Source organism: Rattus norvegicus, chromosome 1 (assembly GCF_021556685.1).
Source record: "Rattus norvegicus strain SHRSP/BbbUtx chromosome 1, alternate assembly SHRSP_T2T, whole genome shotgun sequence".
Taxonomy (NCBI): domain Eukaryota; kingdom Metazoa; phylum Chordata; class Mammalia; order Rodentia; family Muridae; genus Rattus; species Rattus norvegicus.
In genome coordinates this window covers 113,561,041-113,575,078 of record NC_141534.1, presented here as the reverse complement: position 1 = coordinate 113,575,078, position 14,038 = coordinate 113,561,041, and the positions used below count along the sequence as shown (strand labels likewise).

The window sequence follows — 14,038 nt, the reverse complement described above, 5'->3', positions numbered from 1 at the left end:
TTCAACATCCTCAGTCACCATCAACCCTGAGATTCCACCTCACACTAATCAGAATGGCTGAGATAAAAAATTCAGGTGACAGCAGATGCTGGTGAGGATGTAGAAAACGATCATCACTCCTCCATCATTGGTGGGATTACAAGCCGGTACAACCTCTCTGGAAATTATTCTGGAGGTTCCTCAGAAAATTGGACATAGTACTATACCACTCCTGGGCATACACCCAAACAATGTTCCAACATATAGCAAGGACACATGCTTCACTATGTCCATAGCAGCCATATTTATAACAGCCAGAAGCTATAAAGAACCCAGATGTTCTTCAACAGAGGAATGAATACAGAAAATGCGGGACATTTACCCATGGAGAACTACTCAGTTACTAAAAACAGTGACTTCGTGAAATTCATAGGCAAATGGATGGAACTAGAAAATATCATCCTGAGTGAAGTAACCCAATCATAAAATAATACAGATGGTATGTACTCACTGATGAACAGACATGACCCCAAAAGCTCAGAATACCCACGATAAAATTCACAGAGGTTCTGAAGCTCAAGAAGAAGGGAGACAAAAATGTAGATGCTTCAGGCCTTCTTAGAAGGGGGAAACAAAATAGTCACAGGAGCTAGAGGGTACAAGCGACTTGGAAGGAAGGGAGGAGGAGGAAGAGGAACAAAAAGGTGGCAGGATCAGGTATGAGACGACACTGGAAAATATAGAGGGTGGGGAATTTGAATCTAGGTATGTAGCAATGGGAAATGGGGAATTTGTGCTTGCCTCCAGCAAGTCACAAATGCCAGGAAAGCAAGAGCCTCCCAGGACCCAACAAGAATGAGATTAGCTGATATGTCCAACAATGGGGAATGAGAACCTGTAGAAATCATATCCAGACCTTCCATTTGGAGGATGGGGCCACCCACCCTTCTCAAAATTTTAACCCAGAATTGATCCTGTCTTCAGGAAATACAGAGACAAAGAGTGGAGCAGAAACTGAAGGAAAGGCCATCTAGAGACTACCTCACCTGGGGAGCCAACTCATATGCAGCCACCAAATCCAGTCACTGTTGCTGATACCAAGAAGTGCTTGCTGACAGGAGCCTCATATGAATATCTGCTGAAAGGCTTTGCCAGAGCCTTACAAATACAGATGAGGATGCTTGCAACTAACCACTGGACTGAGCATAGGGATCCCCCATGGACGAGTTAGAAAAAGAACTGAAGAAGCTGAAGGGATTTGAAACCAAATAGGAAGAACAACAATTGTCAACCAACTAGACCTCCCAGAGTTCCCACAGCTAAAACACTTACCAAAGAGTACACATGGAGGGACCCATGTCTCCAGCCACATATGTAGCAGAGGATGGCAGTGTCTGGCATCAATAGTAGAAGCCTTTTGTCCTGTGAAGGCTCATTACCACTGTGTAGGCGAATCCCAGTTTGGTGAGGGGGGAGTAGGTGGGTGGGAGGGGGAGCATCCTCATAGAAGTGGAGGGAAGGGGATGGGAGAGGGGAGAACTGGGAACGTGGATAACATTTGAAATGTAAATTCTTAAAATATCCAATAATAACAAAAAAGAAGAGCCTTCATAGAATCACCTAAGCAGGGCTCATAGAGGCTCACAGACACTGAAGTGACAACCATGAAGCGTGCATAGATCTGAGTTATGTCCCCTGCATATATGTTATGGTTATGTGATTTGATGTTCTTGTAGGACTCCCAATAGTGTAGAGTACCTGATTCTTTGGCCTGCTCTGAGGACCTTTTTTCCCCTACTAGATCATCTCATCCAGCCTTGATATGAGAGTCGAGTTGGTGCCCAGTCTTGGTATATCTTGTTTGATTGATGTCCCTGGGAATTCTGCTCTTTTCTGAAGAGAAATAGAGAAATGGATCTGGGGGAAAGAAAAGTTGGGTGAAATGGGGGCTGGGAGGAGTGAAAGGGTGGGAAAGGAATGAAAAAAGAGAAAGGAAGGAAGGAAGAAAGAAAGAAAGAAAGAAAGAAAGAAAGAGAGAAAGAAAGAGAGAGAGAGAAAGAAAGAGAGAAAGAAAGAAGGAAAGGCCCAGCTCTTTGAGCACTGGAACTTGGTGTGTCTGTCAGGTGCCCCCTGGAGTACTATGGTTGGGCTGTTTCTGCTGGCTGAGGAACTGTCTCCATATGCCTAGAACTCCTCTAGGAGCCCATCACCACCACCAGGTATGCCCATCACTTCTGTAGGCTATAGGCTGTGCCTGGATGAAATATAGATTGTCCAGAACCTGCCATCCTGCTTCTTTGTAGTGCCATACCATGGAGCAGGTGAATCAGCCGTTGCTCAAAAACACGCTGCTATGCTCAATGGTAGAACAGTTCCAGCAGCCTCAGAAGGCAAGGACCTGGTGGATTACTGGACCCTGCTTTCCTGCTCTGGTACTTCAAGAGCTCAGCCACCCAGGTGGCCTGCAACCTTTCCCTGAATGAGGTCTCTCACTGTGCCTGTGTTCTTGGCATCTTTCTCCCAGGAGCAATTGCGTCCTCACCTGGACAGTCCCACCTTCCAGTACCTCCCCCTGCAGCCACCCATTCTGCTCCCAGCACAACCACCTTCTGGAATTGTTTTGTCCTACGCATGGTGAGGGCATCTGCCATATCTGCCTGGTAGAGCACAAGGCTTGGTCCCCTACACTACTAAGCCAGGCCAGCACTGAGCTAGAGAACAAACTGAGACCTTAAACTCATCATGTACATCCACATCAATGGGGCAACCAGAGCAATGGAGGACATGAGAGCCAAGTAGCAGAGTGTGCAGGACTCTATGGACAGGAAAATGGAACAATTGAGACAAGAATATATGGAAATAAAGGCTGTTTGTCTCAGCAAAAGACCAGCTCCACATGCGAGATAAAATAGGCAGAGGAGAGGAGAGTCTGTGGAAAGTGTCACACCATTCATCAGGTTCTTGTCAGGAAGAAGAATGAAATACAGAATCTGAAGGCAGAGGTTGAGCTCGTCCTGGCCCAAGAGGAAGTTTGCATTTCTGGAGAAAGCTGCAATAGAAGGAGTGTCATTAAGACCAGTATGCCTCCCTAAGATAGACCTGGATCATGGTTTGATAAAGGGGGTCTACCAAGGTGCATTGGACCTCAATAGCAAGCTGAAGCTCCCTCTCAAGCAGCTACAGAAGAAGGCTGAGGAGCCCTTTGGCTCAGGTAACATGGAAGACCAAACAGAGTCCACACCCAAACCCATCCTGTATTAATTGGGTAAGAGCTATGAGATCTGAAATAAGGTATTTTTTAGGACTTTGATCTTTAAGCTCACCTGGCTGAGGGGGTGCAGGGACTGTGGTATTATCTGCATGTCCTATTTTAAATGGTCCTGTATATTGCCTGTTTGCAGCTAAAATTGGCAAAAAGAGAGAGAGAGAGAGAGAGAGAGAGAGGAAAGAAAGAAAGAGAGAAAGAAAGAGAGAGAAAGAGAGAAAGAAAGAGAAAGAAAGAAAGAAAATCAGAATAATGGAGATCAGAGTTGATGGTTTTCTTTTTCTTTTTTGGGTGTCCATGCTATGGATGATGGAAGCTACTTGGGTCCATGAGTCAGGACTATAAATATCATGTTCATGAATGGTGTTATCTGAAGGACTTCCTCTCAAAACAAGAAGGCTTTTCTTTTGGCAACTTTTATCCCGTGAGATTATTTAAAAAAGCACTTATTTCCCTAACTTTTTTTTCTTAAGTGATGTCAAGTTGCTCATGACAGAAAAGTGAAGAAAGTCCTTGTTCAATGGGAATGTGCCCTTGGCCTATGCATGTTGGGGTTTCCATAGAGGTCCAAAATGCTAAGCCTTCCCACACATTTACAAACTAGCAACTGTCCTAGAGACTTAACTATGTATCGCCAGGTTATATTTTTGGTGTTGTTGCATCAAGAAGTTAGATAGAGGGTCTTTGACAATGCCCCTTGTGGACTGTTGGGTTTTATACAGGGACTTAAGGAACTTTCAGCCCACACCAAGAGACTAGCTCTAGCAAGAAGGCATCAGTTGTCCTTGAGCCTGAGTGAATTCATGCACTGGTGCCTACTGAAAACAAGGTAAGAAAAATACAGGCTGATTGCCTTTAGAGTTGGGGGTACTTACCCTTCCTATGGAACCAGAGGTTTGGATGAATTTGTGTGGGTTTCAGCTAGAGTATGCACCAGCTGCTTATCTACCACATCTTGGTGACAGATGTTGCCCTCCATGGCGTTCAGTGGGTCTCTGGTCTAGCCAGAAACAGCCAAAGTCTTACAGGTCTCAGAATTGAAGCCCACAGGACTGGTCTGGCCAGTAATGGCCAAAGTCTTATAGTCTTAGAAGGGAAGCCCTTGCAGTGCAGGTAGCCAGGGTCCCAGGTCTCCCTTGCTACCATGCAACACGAATACAAGGGTCAAGAACAGCAGCTATGGCAAGCCTTGATGACTGAGCCATTAACCTGGTCTTTTAGGTGTATTTAGGGTCAAGGGATGAATGTTTTGGGAGAGAAAATTCTTCCCCCAAAAGGAAAACAGCTACACTCAAATGAATTTTGGTGAAATACCTTGTGCACTTTATTCCACGTGGATAGGGTGGGATCCAGGGGTACCCTTTTATGCTTTTTATTGGCTCAATTTGAGATGCCAGTGATGCTCTGTTAGCATAGGGAAGGACTTCAAATGTTTTTCCTACTTGACTGATTGTCATGGTCTTCTCAGTGGGGTTTCCTGGTTATGTGTCCCAGAGTAGGCTTTTTGAAGAGAGTTAGCCCATACCTACTTGTACTCAATTCTGAGTTTCATAGAGTCTGAGCTCATTCAGCCTTACCAGTTCTTTTATCTGGTGGCATGGTCCATTTGCCACCTACACACACCCTGTGAAGAAGACCCCACAGAATAAGAGGAACAAGGAAACCCCCAATCTTGCCAGCCCTCTCCCATTCTCTCCTCCTCTAACAAGTTGACCATCTTGGGGCTTCTGGACAGTCACTGCATTTTAAAAAATAAACTGTCCATGATGCCACATGCAAAATCAACACCCCACAGCCAAACACTATAATAGTCAAGGGTGAGATACTAGAAAATTCCTTAACGAAGTATAGAATGGAGCTTCTCGAGTATTTTGTTAAAGTCATCTGTGACTACAGTACTGCCCACAACAAAGTGACTCTGATAGACCACTGCTTCCATGGCTGATGTGCTTCAGTGCTATCAGTCACATCTCCAGGGGTTCACTGCTATAACAAAGGAATTTAATACTGGGAAGTGGAGCTGCAGAAGAAGAACTTCTGCAGTGAAGGCATCTGTTACCGCAGCGTGGAAAGGCAGGTCCCTGAGAGCTGGCTGTGGCCACAGAGTTAGAGGGCTTTCTTAGCATTGACTGGGCTGGAAGTGGGGTTTGGGGAGCAGAGCCCTTGCTGGATTAATGGGAGGCTGGTGGCTCTGCTCCTAATGTTTTCTTGCCTAGACAGCTGTTCTCAGCAGTAATGCTGCCTCCTCTGGATTATAGATACTGGGCTGATGACTATAAAGGCTTCCATTTGTCTTCTATGGCTACCACAGTTAAGTGGACAGCCACACTACATTCCCAAAGCCTAACATCATACAGATGGGCTGTGTGTGGTTGTTTCAGGAACCTTACTAATCACCTACTGGGGTGACTACATATGGCATGAAGGGTCCTTAAATAGACCAGAGGAAGATGGCTGTATTCCTGTTTATCCATAGCCACATATTGCAGGCCCAGTGATGAGTGAAACTTTCCCTGACCCTTTCTGCTCTCTTCCTCAGTAGACCAAACTATTGGTTGGGAACACTTTTAAGACTAAGAAAAAGCAAGGAGGGTCCAGCCAGTGGCTGTTTTTCTCCCTGTGGCCTTTCTAACAATGAAAATAGCCCAGGCCACTAAAGGGCAGCGATGGATGACTGGGATATCCCCATCTCCTTCTGCCCTGATGTCAAATCCAGAAGATGTGAGGATTTGGCCCCTGTGACAGAAGACCCACTCTCTTTTCTTAAGTGGGGGGCATTATAAAGAGAGGTCACCATAAGGAAGATAGACCCCTAGAACTTTCATATTGATGGATATTTGAGAACATAATACATCTCAGGTATTTATGGAATTTCAGGCTCTTAGCATTGGCATTCCTGGCAGATGTATTTCCTTTCCCAGAGGAGTGTTCTCTTCCATGGGAATATCTCTGTAAGGGACATGACCCTGAAGACATGTAGGCTTTGAAAGTTTTTCTCCCCACACACAAATTCTTCATGAGGCTTTTCTTATTTTAAGATGTCCAAAAGCATCTTTATTGGTCTTCAGAAACAAAGCCTTGTTTGAAGCCAAGTCAGACTTGGGAATAGCTAAGTCCAGTGCAGTAGAATGTGAAGGATTAAATCAGAGGTCATCCTTGGGCTCTTCTGAAGTAACAGAGACTGATAGTCAAGATTCATCCCAGGAAGTGTGTGGCTCAGGCTAGGAAGGCATGCATCCTTTAGTTTATGAGTTAGCCAAGCAGGCAACCAAAGCCCAAAGCTGTGTGAAATGCTTTGGAGTTGTAAGTGGAGGAGTGTATCCTTGCTGTCTGGTTCCTTTCTGTTTGTAGTAGTTAGAAAAAAAGAAAAAAAATTAAAAATCAACAAACTCCTTTGCAAAGAAATCAGGGACTCAGCATTTCTGAAGCAGAGGCAGGCAGCTCTCTGAATTCCAGGCCAACCTTGTCATTAGAGTAAGTTTCAAGACAGCAATGTCTACACTGAGGAAGCCTGTCTCGATGACCCCCTTACCACCAAATAAAATCCAAATCAAAAACCTCAAGAAAGTAGGAGAAGCAGAATCATCTTTCTGGAGACTAAAAAATTTGTTAAGAAAAAGGAAAACTCCCACACACCTATGGTCACTTGATTTTTGACAAATAGCCAAAACCATCCAATGGAAAAAAGATAGCATTTTCAGCAAATGGTGCTGGTTCAACTGGAGGTCAACATGTAGAAGAATGCAGATCGATCCATGCTTATCACCCTGTACAAAGCTTAAGTCCAAGTGGATCAAGGACCTCCACATCAAACCAGACACACTCAAACTAATAGAAGAAAAACTAGGGAAGCATCTGGAACACATGGGCACTGGAAAAAATTTCCTAAACAAAACACGAATGGCTTATGCTCTAAGATCAAGAATCGACAAATGGGATCTCATAAAACTGCAAAGCTTCTGTAAGGCAAAGGACACTGTGGTTAGGACAAAACGGCAACCAACAGATTGGGAAAAGATCTTTACCAATCCTACAACAGATAGAGGCCTTATATCCAAAATATACAAAGAACTCAAGAAGTTAGACCGCAGGGAAACAAATAACCCTATTAAAAAATGGGGTTCAGAGCTAAACAAACAATTCACAGCTGAAGAATGCCGAATGGCTGAGAAACACCTAAAGAAATGTTCAGCATCTTTAGTCATAAGGGAAATGCAAATCAAAACAACCCTGAGATTTCACCTCACACCAGTGAGAATGGCTAAGATCAAAAACTCAGGGGACAACAGATGCTGGCGAGGATGTGGAGAAAGAGGAACACTCCTCCATTGTTGGTGGGATTGCATACTGGTACAACCATTCTGGAAATCAGTCTGGAGGATCCTCAGAAAATTGGACATTGAACTGCCTGAGGATCCAGCTATACCTCTCCTGGGCATATACCCAAAAGATGCCCCAACATATAAAAAAGACAAGTGCTCCACTATGTTCATTGCAGCCTTATTTATAGTAGCCAGAAGCTGGGAAGAACCCAGATGCCCTTCAACAGAGGAATGGATATAGAAAATGTGGTACATCTACACAATGGAATATTACTCAGCTATCAAAAACGACTTTATGAAATTCGTAGGCAAATGGTTGGAACTGGAAAACATCATCCTGAGTGATCTAACCCAATCACAGAAAGACATACATGGTATGCACTCATTGATAAGTGGCTATTAGCCCAAATGCTTGAATTACCCTAGATGCCTAGAACAAATGACTCAAGACGGGTGATCAAAATGTGAATGTTTCACTCCTTCTTTAAAAGGGGAACAAGAATACCCTTGGCAGGGAAGAGAGAGGCAAAGATTAAAACAGAGACTGAAGGAACACCCATTCAGAGCCTGCCCCACATGTGGCCCATACATATACAGCCACCCAATTAGACAAGATGGATGAAGCAAAGAAGTGCAGACCGACAGGAGCCGGATGTAGATCGCTCCTGAGAGACACAGCTAGAATACAGCAAATACAGAGGCGAATGCCAGCAGCAAACCACTGAACTGAGAATAGGACCCCCGTTGAAGGAATCAGAGAAAGAACTGGAAGAGCTTGAAGGGGCTCGAGACCCCATATGTACAACAATGCCAAGCAACCAGAGCTTCCAGGGACTAAGCCACTACCTAAAGACTATACATGGACTGACCCTGGACTCTGACCCCATAGGTAGCAATGAATATCCTAGTAAGAGCACCAGTGGAAGGGGAAGCCCTGTGTCCTGCTAAGACTGAACCCCCAGTGAACTAGACTATGGGGGGAGGGCAGCAATGGGGGGAGGGTTGGGAGGGGAACACCCATAAGGAAGGGGAGGGGGGAGGGAGATGTTTGCCTGGAAACCGGGAAAGGGAATAACACTCGAAATGTATATAAGAAATACTCAAGTTAATAAAAAAATAAATAAATTAAAAAAAAGAAAAGAAAAAGGAAAACTGACAGGGATAACAGAGATAATTAAAGTGGCACAGTCCGTGGTCCAGTGAAATTAAGAACAACATTTGTTGTGAGATATGATGGATTATCAATTCCATATTGCAGTGGTTCTCAACCTTCCTAATTCTGTAACCCTTTAATGTTACAGGGGCCCAGAACCATAAATTTTTTTTTCTTTGCTACTTCATATTTGTGATTTTGCTGCTGTTATGAATTGTGTTATAAATAGCTGCATTTAGGGTTGTGTCCCCTGCTTGAGAAATGCTGACATATTGTCTCATTTACTCCTGACCTCAGTACTGGGACCACACTGAAACATCACTTATCACAGTCCATGAAGTAACATCTCCAATGGAAACCTTAATGTTTGTGTTTATTTCTTCTTTGCTCTTGCTTTCTTGATTATCTACCTGTCTGTCTGTCTGTCTGTCTATCTATCTATCTATCTGTCTATCTATCTATCTATCTATCTATCTATCTATCTATCTATCTATCTATCATTTATCTACATCTCTCTCAAAAAATCACACATCCCAGAAATACTATTTAAAGAATAAATGCATAATAACTTTAAATATCAATTGTTTGTGCCTTCCATTTCTTAGTGCCATGCGTATAACTTGAATGTGTACTTCTGTTTTGGTGTATAGTGAATATTCTGTAATGCTTCTAGATCCATCAACAATTTTGTTTAGCATATTTTTTCTTGTTTGACATATTTACTTATCTATATATATTCTGTCTTATGTCATGTTTTTCAAAACACTGTTGAGCTCTTTATACACATATATTTGTCATGGATTTCACATTTCACCATTTACGGTTGCTGTACTTCTTTGTCTCCCTGAAGCATTTCCTCCTAAAGGAAGGATTGCAACAAGTTACAAGGACTCACAAGGGATTTACATGAATCAGGAGCAGCTCTGGGAGATTATAGTAACAGGAAACAGTTGCTATGGCGGCAGAGACTCGAGTTAAGTGCCTGCAAACTGTGCAGAGGGCTTCCAGAATATAGCTACAGAAAATTGTCACCCATGTGGCTATTCTGTTAGTTCTGAATAATGCTCATATAAAGAACCTCAATAGATTCTAGTTCAGCAACTTGGACTTGAATGAAATTTTTTCTTTGGTGTGTCATCAGCATCATAGTTGAGGAGAAAAGACACTTACATGCCACTGCAGAAATATTCATAATAATACAACAAAACTTTCTCTGTGAGCTTCATGTACATGGGAAACCATGGATGTATATTACGTATTTAAAATTTCATGTGTTCTCATGACAGTCATCTTGACCTCAAGGTGAAGTTTCAATACTCCTCCCCCCAAGATAAAACATGCAATGTTGAGTTTCAGTTTCTAAATATTTTGTATCAAAAATGATAGATCATCTTTGTTATTCCGTAACACCAGAACATTGCTACAAAATTAACTGTAAAACAGTTGATTACAGTCATATTCTATATCTTAGGAACTGGGAAAAAGTAAGACTGGAGTGCTAATGTGTAATTTAGCTGTGAGTGGCTTACCAACCGCATTAGTTTTTTGACTCTGAAATAAAAACTTAAGCCATGAAATTGCTATTATTTTTCCATAAAAGGAAAATCTGTTCCCCATAAAATTTCCACAGTGAAATAGCTCACATGAAATCAGACCAAATATGAAAGCATTGTGACAACAGAGGAGAGGCAGGCATCTGTCACTCAGTGACCTGAAAAGCATCCATCTTAAAGAGGACAGAGTTGATATGGAGAGCCCTGTCCCACACCATCTCCACAAGGTGTTAAATGTCGCACCTGCCTCAAGGCAGTACTCATTACAATAGTGTCAGAGGCTGCACCAGGTTTGTGGCACTATTTCTGTGGTGAATAGATGCCAGCAAAATACTCCAGGGAAGTAATTTTTTTCAAAAATCATAAGCAGATTACAACAAAAGAACTCATCCCAAAGGGTTATGCTTATCTTGAATTGCTACAATATATGTTGAAAAAGACCCAGTATGGTGGAGTCACAGAATAAAAGGAGGATAAATGACTTTCATTGCAAAGATCAGATGTGATTTATTAACCATACTGCCATTCTAAATACTAATTTACTTCTTATCTACCATATATACATACATACATACACACACACACATATATATATATAAATGAGATATATGATATATACAATATACATATGTATACACACATATACATATATATGCTTATGTCTGCTCTATATATGTTTATAAGGCAGACAAGTCCCAGCTAGGCACCTTCAGCTTCTCAGGTACATTCCTGAAGGCACAAGTTACATGGAGTAACTTGGTTTTGACTCCTTGGAAGTTCTTGGTACACCTGCTATTCTGTATTAATATCACTCAAAAGCAATTTGTATGTATGTATGTATGTATGTATGTATGTTTGTGTATATATATGGAAATGTACATATGTCATATATATAGTATATAAATATATATGTGATGTAGAGAAAAACACATTTTAGTAACATTATATAACTAAAAGAATCAATATTACAACCATACAGCCATTCTAAATACTTATTACCCCTTATTAATATACGCATATCTACACACACGTACATATAAATGCCTATGTTTCTATAATGTAAATAATACACAGATTATTTTTATAAATACTGGATAGAATTTAAATCTCATCATTACTCCCTGTCATTAGATTTATAACTATAATCCTTACCTCATTAAACATTTGTGTCTGAATGCCATTTTCAAAAGGATGCATATGTAGCTTGTCACTTCCTAAGCTCATTTTTCATCTATAGCATCACCACCAACCACCACTGTGCCCATTATGCAATTTGATGTTTACATGTGAGCATTACATTTTCTTAGTGTATGTTCCTGTCACCATTATTTGATTAATTTCTTCACTCACTCATGCTTTCCCCATCCTAATTAGTGACACTGCCTGCGTAGATCCTGAGAGTAAAACAAAAGTGCCACAGCAACTACTCTTAGGAAGCTTCTTCTCATTGTCACTTTAATCTCATGGTAATTTGTAAGCTCAACTCGAAGATAGTTGTCTTAGTCAAAAGGAAAAGTAAAATTCAGAGAGTTAGGAAACTTGTTGGAATACCAATGCCAACTGAAACAGAAGTAAAACTCAAACTCATGTCTGAAGATGATTTCATGCCCACTTCATGCTTAAAGGGAAGAAGCACCAGGTGACACAATGTCCTCCTAGAGGCAAGGCTGTCATGCATGAGGATTGAGATGAGCTCTTGGCATCATGTTATTGTACCCCATGATAATTTAATCTGATTAAAAAATAAGTGATAAAAGGGGTATCGAGAATAAGAAAAAGAAACATATCTTTTTGTAGCAGAATTATTTAGAAGAAAGAAAGCCCAGTTTTCTGTTGTTTCCTATGCTTTATTAAATACGTAAAAAATGGAATCAACCTAGTCCTCCGCCAACAGATAAATAGATAATACAGTACACATGTAAACAGATGCACGTGTGGGTACAATATAACATGCAGAATAGAGAACAAGAAAAGCTAAAGGTAAACGGTTGAGGAAAGGCTGAATGCAAATAATTTGTGTGAGTTATTAAAGAAGATATAAAGCTAATTGCTTTTCTAGTTTCAGTTCTGTTGGAATTTTTGTTATGGATGGTGAATATGTGTATAAACACATTCAACACTGGAGGGAAAAGTTCAATGTGAGCCTTTCTAGCTTTGATTTGAATGACAACTCCTATTTTTAATTTTTTTATGGATTTGGTATTTTAATTTTAGAGTGTGATATTTTTATTTACTTTTAATTTTTTAAAAAAATGTTAAACCAATTTTAAAAGTGAAACTCAGATTGTAGAGATGCAAGCACAGGTCAGAATTGTGGTGTGAAGCTTCACAGTGCTGACCATATAATGGACAATAGACAGAGCGGTGCTGAGTGAAGGCAGTTCTTAGAGATATAAGCAGCAGCAGGCTCTGACACAAGTGCTCTGAGAGCTAGGGACTCTTATTGACAAAGAAAATAAGAGGTTTCCATGGAGATTGCCAAGAACATAATGAACAACTGAGAAGGAACATCTAAGATTTAAGATGTTGGCAGCGAAGCCCTTAAAACCTTCCATTATTGATGTTAATATTATAAGTTAGGTATGACTGGGTTCATGGAAAATCCCCACCCAGCTGCAGAAGACTAATAAAAATCTGGTGGTCATGATATCCAGTGATATGACAAACCTGTGACCTTTCTGAAAAACCAACATTCTGTGGACATCAGCTGACCACGTGAGTACTTTGTCCTTGGCCTGTGTAAATGTTTCGCACTACCCCCTCTCTCTGTTACCCCTGTTATGGTATAAATTCAGTCTTGGGAAAAAATAAAATTGTCACCTTGATCAGACTCTTGTCTTGGCATCCTTCTTCACGTCTTTTGTCCCCCATTCTCTTCCAGGTACCCTCTGCATCCTCATTGACTGTCCTGCAGGGTGGAACAACTGGACAGAACATAAAGAGGACTATGAAAAAAGAGTAATTATTTCAAATAAAAACACACTAAGTCCTAATCTCGCAATGGCACCTGAGAAAGAGAAGCCACAGGGCCACAATCCTCAAACATTACCTTTCTAATGTCAACAAGATAAAGAAATGACTGAATGAGGCTGATGATGGTGATGTAGAGAATGGAGTGCCAGGAATTCCGATAGCAGTCGCAAAGACAGATGCTCGGTGCAGAGGAAAAAGAAAGATCATTGACTCAGAAGATGACAGAGTAGAAAACAACCACGTAGACTTAGGATAGTGTCAATTTTAATTTTTAGGAAAAAAAGTTTTCAGGGCTTGCTGATGGAATTTGATGTTGAGGACTCAAACTCAAACATGAAAGGCACTTGATTCTTGGCTTTGAATAAATAAGAGACTTCTACAGCATCAGAATTCATGGTGCTTGTTCATTGACGGAAAGCATGAAGTGACTATTTTAACTTATTAAGGTGGCACCACTTTCTACAAAGGAAACTGAGAACAAGTCCCTTCAGTACTTCATTAGGGAAACTATAGGGCCATGTTTACAGACATGATAGGATCCTGAGATGGTGAGACACCTGGAGTTCCCATGAATCCTGAGGAAACAGAGGGCATGGTTTGTTCTCATGGATGCAGGAGCAGAAGGAGGGCCTCCTTGTAGTGACAAAGCCTATGTACTAGAAGCCAGGATGATATGTATAAGGACTCTTTATAATTTAAGTCCACCTTGGATCTGGGTGGTAGGATTATGAGCACACCTGCATCCACAGGAAGATACAACTAATTTTAAAAGCCCCTAAAGATCTCACAATGT

The 14,038-nt window shown here is 41.4% G+C and overlaps 1 pseudogene; it reads left to right on the top strand.

The window, feature by feature from the left end:
* Window positions 1-2,291: 2,291 nt before the first annotated feature.
* Trim25-ps1 (tripartite motif-containing 25, pseudogene 1) lies at window positions 2,292-3,240 on the top strand (annotated as a pseudogene).
* Window positions 3,241-14,038: the final 10,798 nt, after the last annotated feature.